The sequence below is a fragment of the Triticum aestivum genome, chromosome 4B (genome assembly GCF_018294505.1).
Source record: "Triticum aestivum cultivar Chinese Spring chromosome 4B, IWGSC CS RefSeq v2.1, whole genome shotgun sequence".
Taxonomy (NCBI): Eukaryota; Viridiplantae; Streptophyta; class Magnoliopsida; order Poales; family Poaceae; genus Triticum; species Triticum aestivum.
The window spans coordinates 242776561-242782994 of NC_057804.1; the positions used below are offsets into that span (position 1 = coordinate 242776561).

Consider the following 6434-nt stretch of genomic DNA (forward strand, 5'->3'; position numbering starts at 1 on the left):
ACTTTAGAAGACCCACATGAGCATATAAGGACTTTCTTGGAGTATTGTAACACCCGCAAGCAAAATGGAGTTTCACCGAGTGCTATCAGATTTTCACTATTTCCATTTTCCTTGAGAGATGGAGCAAGAGTATGGCTTCACTCATTGCCTGAACATTTGAAGAATACTTGGGAGACTTTATTGCAGACATTTCTTCAGAGATACTTTCCACCAACAAAAGCTGCTAAATACAGGGACAAGTTAACAAGGTTTACTCAATATGATGGAGAAAGGTTGTATGATGCATGGCAAAGATTCGAGTCTTTAATCAGAATGTGTCCTCATCATGGTTTAGAAAGGTGGCTGGTGTTACAAACCTTTCACAAAGGACTGACCACTCAGACCAGAGCTTTTGTTGATTCTGCTGCTGGAGGAGGAATGATGAACAAAACTCTTGATGAAGCATTTGCATTGATTGAAAGTATGGCGTCTCATCATTTCCAATGGCCGAGTGAAAGAGCAATAGCACCACTGCATCTTGGTGCATACAATGTGTCTGCAAATGATAGCATGGCGGCTCAGGTTGACATATTGAACAAGAAGATGGGCAGTATCATGTCAAATTACATGGTTACATCTGTAGCTTCAGTAAGTGTGCCTCAAATGTGTGATGTTTGTGGCCAAGCAGGTCATCCTTCAACAGAATGTACCTTCTATTCAACAATCGAATCATCGGTTTCAGAAGTAAGTTATGCCCAAAGTCAAGGTCCATTCTCAAATAGCTACAATCCTTCTTGGAGGAACCATCCAAACCTTTCGTACAAGAACAATCAGTCATATGCAAGTGGATCGACAGTACAAGGAAATCAACCACCAAATCATCCAAGTCAATTTCAAGTGCTGAGGCAGAATGAACAACAAAATGTTCAGTCAACTGGAATGGAGGAAATCATGAAGATGCAGTTGGAATTGATGAGCAAGATGACAAATGAAGTTAATGGCTTTAAAGATTCTGTTAAGATGCTTGTGAGCAAAATGGATAGTATGGTGGGAGAAAATGCAGCAAAGTTGCCTGCTCAACCAATTCCAAACCCGAAAGCTCACTCTGGGGCACTATCTTCAGTTGATGCAATGGCTACAAGGAGTGGGGTTATGTCAGGACCATTACTTCCTACTCCAAAGACGTATGTCCCTCCTGCTATGAGGCCAAGTTCATCCGGAACTCCACCTTCAGCATCATCAGAGAAACTAAAGGAGAAAGAAGTTGATAACCAAATTGAATTGAATTTCCTGGTTTTCAAACAAGAGTTGAGCCTTTGCTAGAGGAAGCAATAACAACCAACAACATTCCCTTTCATGAGAGGTTCAACAAACCAAAAGATGATAGGCAAGTTACCAAATTTTTGGAAACTATGAAAGGAGTTTAGATTACTATTCCTATTCTTGAAGCTGTCTTGCATGTTCCGATGTATGCCAAATATTTCAAGGAACTATTAACAAAGAAAAGAAGCATGTTTGAGCCAGAAGTAGTGACTGTACGAAAGTAATGCAGTGCAATAATTCAGAATTCCATGCCTGAAAAATTGGATGATCTAGGAAGCTTTTGTGTACCCTGTGTTATTGGAAACAAAACTTACAGTGCTCTGTGTGACTTGGGCTCAAGTGTTAGTGTGTTACCACATTCAGTTAGCAAAAGTATATTCTTGGGAGAATTAAATCCAACAGCCATAACACTTCAGTTAGCCGACAGAACATATAGGAAACCGGTTGGAATTCTTGAGGATGTTCCAATCAAAGTTGGGAAGTTTGCTTATCCGGTTGACTTTGTAGTGCTAGATATGGAGGACAAAAGTGAGGCTGTGATTCTTGGAAGACCATTTTTGGCCACAGCTGGTGCACTTATTGATGTCCAAGAAGCAATTGAGCTTGAGGTTTGGAAATGAAAAGGTGGAGTTTGACATGAAGCATGCAACACATGTTCCGCAAAGAGAAGAACACTGCTACAGAATTGATACACTACAGAAATGTGTGGAAGAAGGTTATGAAGAGAGGTATGGATGTAATTGTTGTGAAGTAGTTAAGGAGGACAATAGTGAAATTATATATGAGGAAATCAGACCTGTGAGAATGTTGGAAAGTAGTGTAAGGCCATTAGAGAAGATGCAACCAAGGCAAATAGAAATGAAACAACTTCCAGAAAGTTTGAAGTATGCATTCTTAGACAATGAAACCAGTGGCCAATTATCGTAAACAGCGAGTTGACGGAAATGCAAATAAAAGGGCTTCAAGCACTTTTGCAAAAGTACAAGGATGTTATTGGATATTCGATTAATGATATGAAAGGGATAAATCCTGTTGTCTACTCTCGTAGGATTTACTTGAAAGAAAGCAGTGTGCCAATTAGAGAAAGTCAAAGAAGGGTAAATCCCCATTCGCGAGAGGTTGTTAAAAAGGAGATTCTTAAATTGATTTTTGCCGATATCATATACCCAATTTCGGACAGCGAGTGGGTGAGCCCCATTCACATGGTGCCCTAAAAAGGAGGAATAACTGTCATTGAAAACGAATAAGGGCAAACGATTCCTAGTAGGACTGTCACAGGGTGGAGAATGGTCAATAATTTCAGAAAGTTAAATGAAGTAACAAGGAAGGAGCATTTTCCTTTACCTTTTATTGGCCAAATGCTGGAAAGGTTTGCTGGGCATAAATATTTCTGCTGCTTAGATGGGTATTCAGGATTCTTGCAAATCCCAATTTATCCGGATGAACAAGATAAAACAACTTTCACTTGCCCATACGAAACATTTGCTTACAAAAGACTAGCCTATGGACTTTGTAATGCACCCCCAACATTTCAAAGGTTTATGCCCTCTATATTCTCTGATATGATATGAATCAAAGTGGAGGTGTCCATAGATGATATTACAGTCGTTTGAAAAAGTTATAAAGATTGCTTGAATAATCTGCCAGTAGTTCTTCAGAGGTGTTCAGAACACAATCTAGTGCTAAACTGGGAGAAGTGTCAGTTTCTGGTAAAGGAAGGAGTTATTTTGGGACATTTGGTATCTGAAAGAGGAATTGAGGTTGATCAAGCAAAAGTTGAAGTAATATCAAAACTTCCACCACCTATAAATGTGAAGGGAGTGAGGAGCTTTTTGGGACATGCTTGGTTCTATAGAAGATTCATAAAGGATTTCTCCAAGATAGCCAAACCCCTCACTAATCTCCTAAACAATGATGTTAAGTTCAACTTTGATGCAGAATGTGAAAAATCCTTCAACTTGCTCAAGGAAGCATTGGTCACTGCTCCAGTAGTGCAACCTGCTGACCATGAATCAGCATTTGAGATAATGTGTGATGCAAGCGACTTTGCTGTAGGTGCAGTACTTGGACAAAGAAAAGGAAAATATTTGCATGTAATATACTATGCTAGCAAAACACTTGATGGTGGTCAAGCTAATTACACAACCACCGAAAAGGAGTTGTTGGCGGTAGTGTACGCCTTTGACAAATTCAGGCAATATCTTGTGGGGTCTCATTGTGTAGTTTACACCAACCACGCTGCAATCAGATATTTACTCAACAAGAAAGAAGCCAAACCAAGGTTAATTATATGGATACTCTTGCTACAAGAATTTGATGTGAAATCAAGGACAAGAAAGGAGCTAAAAATGTCGTGGCAGATCACTTGTCGAGATTGCAAAACAATAGTAGACTCCTTACATATCAATGATGTTTTACCAGGGAGCAATCTTATGCAAGTGACAAGTATATAAAACTATACACCATGGTATGCAGATATAGTTAATTATCTGGTCTGTAACAAAGTTCCTACAGATTTTGGGTATCAACAGAAGAAGAAATTCCTATTTGATGTGAAGCACTTCTTTTGGGATGAACCTTACTTATTCAAACATTGTGCTGATGGTATTGTTCAAAGATGCTAGCCAGAAAGTGAAACTAAAAGTGTGATCTATCATTACCATTCATCTTATGGAGGTCATGCAAGTACTAGAAAGACTCAAGCAAAAATTTTGCAAGCGGGATTTTATTGGCCAACTTTATTAAAGGATGTACATTCCTATAATGAAGCTTGTGATCCTTGTTAGAGAACTGGAAAGATTTCAAAAAGGCAAGAGATGCCTCAAAAAGGAATTCTTGAAGTAGAGCTCTTTGATGTATGGGGAATTGATTATGTCGGACCCTTGCCATCATCAAAAGGGTGCAAATACATATTGGTGGCAGTGGACTATGTGGCAAAATGGGTTGAGGCTGTACCAACCGTCAATGCTGATTCCAAGTCAGTTTGCAACTTATTCAAGCAAGTGATCTTTCCAAGATTTGGTGTGCCACGGATTGTTATTAGTGATGGAGGAACACATTTTAACAACTCCCAATTGGAATCTCTCTTAGCAAAATATGGAGTTCATAGTCACAAAATTACAAATCCATATCACCCATAAGCAAATGGACAAGTGGAGCTATCTAATAGAGAAATAAAAGCTATCCTTGAGAAGGTAGTATCAAAGTGAAGGTCAGACTGGGTACTGAAACTACCAGACACACCGTGGGCGTATAGGACAGCCTATAAAACACCAACTGGAATGTTGCCATTCAGGTTGATATATGGAAAAGCATGGCTTCTAATAGTTGAGCTTGAACACAAAGCTCAATGGGCACTAAGGAAACTCAATATGGACCTTGATGCAGTAGGAAAATATAGAAAACTTCAACTCTGTGAAATGGAAGAACTGAGAGCTGACTCTTCCGAGAGTGCAAGAATCTACAAAGAAAAGACCAAGATCTAGCATGCCAAAGCATATATTGAGGAAAGAATTCATCTTGGACAATTGGTATTGGTCTATGATACTAGGTTTCATTTATTTCTCGGTAAATTCAAGTCAAGATGGTATGGCCCTTGCAAGGTGAAGAAGATTCTGAAAAGTGGTGCTATCTAAGTGTAAAGTACTTCTGGAGGTCTCTTCCTTGTAAACGGTCAAAGACTGAAGGCCTACATTCCTGGAGACCCACTTCTTATTTTTGAAGATGAGAATGCAAGCGAAGATCAAGACCCGGAGGAGGAAATTCAAGAAGGCGAGGGGACCCAAGAGGTGGTGTCAATCCCTGCAGGACCCTGACCCCACTGAAGAGACATGGTCGAGCTAAAGACCCAAAACAAGCGCTTTTCAGGAGGCAACCTGAATCTTTAATAAGTTATTTTCCTTATTTAGTTTTCATAGAAAAGTTTTTATGTGTTTATGTCTCTTTTTCAGCAAATAAAGGCAAGGGGAGGACAAACAGGGAACACAAACAAAGAAGAGTGGATAGAAGAAACTAGGAGAGAATAGTATACAAATACCGGGTGATTTTGTTCCACTTGAAGCAACCTTTAGAAATTTCAGTACGAGAACTGGCATTTAATCGCATTGAAACTCTTTTTCCATTGTGACACCTTGCTCTTCACTGCAAAGGAGGATTCTCCCCAAGAAGATTGTTGATTCTCTTAATACTAAAACTATGCAGCTGTATTCTTCTTATGGTAAATTGTGATAATGAATACTTTATACCTCCGTGTAAATGTTCAATGGGAATGCCTTGAGTCTAAGTGAAACCTATTGATGAATTGGTCTGTTGTGTCTAATGATCCCAAGTTAAGCGAAGTAACTGGTGGCACTTAAGTAGTAGCTATGATCTCTGGATCTGTAGTCTGTGTAAAACAGTGCCATCAGCTATGGATTTCTCTTTCACTTACTCCTATTTTACTTAAGCTAAGTAATTTTCAAATAAATAAATAAAATAATTATTATAATTTAAGTCCGATCGACCTACAGTAGCATGTCATGTTCCCTGGATCGGTGGTTTGTGAAATCTGGTAGATTGGACTATAAAAAAATAATATAAAAAATGTAATTGTCGAACCAGGTGTATACCATGTTCTCTAGATCGGTAGTATGTTCCTTTGGGGAGACAAACAAAAAAACTAACTAATAATTGGTCGAGCCAGGTGTATAACATGTTCTCGGGACCGGTGGTATGTTCCTTTGGTGAGACTGATGAAATATTATCATTACTTTCTTCAAATGCAATAAGTGCTTTTAACTGCAATGTTGAGTTCCTAGTAATAAGTGATCTGATCACAAGTTTAAGTTCTTTTTGTTTTCGGGATCATGCTCCCTTTAGGAACCTTTTGGCACAGTCAACATTTGAACTTGCTTATCTTCGTTTATCATTGCAAAAGTTTAAAATGATCGAGTTTACTAGTGTCCTATTGATATGTAGCACTCTTAACCATTAATTTTTACTAGCAAAGTTCAAAGCACACATTGTTTGGGGATTTGATTTACTAGGACGTTCTCGAATCGGTTCACTGTTCATTATCCAGCCTTTGTCATATGCCTTTGCTTGAGGACAAGCAAATGTTTAAGTGTGGGGGAACTTGATAAGCACATTTCATA

General features: G+C 38.8%; 1 non-coding gene and 1 pseudogene across 1 annotated transcript; one reads left to right on the forward strand and one right to left on the reverse strand.

Moving 5' to 3' along the window:
* Positions 1-225: 225 nt before the first annotated feature.
* Positions 226-332, reverse strand: LOC123095246 (small nucleolar RNA R71). Its single transcript, XR_006446145.1, has one exon. It is a non-coding gene; the product is annotated as a small nucleolar RNA R71 (small nucleolar RNA).
* Positions 333-462: 130 nt separating this feature from the next.
* LOC123090071 (uncharacterized) lies at positions 463-4937 on the forward strand (annotated as a pseudogene).
* The last annotated feature ends 1497 nt before the right edge of the window (positions 4938-6434 follow it).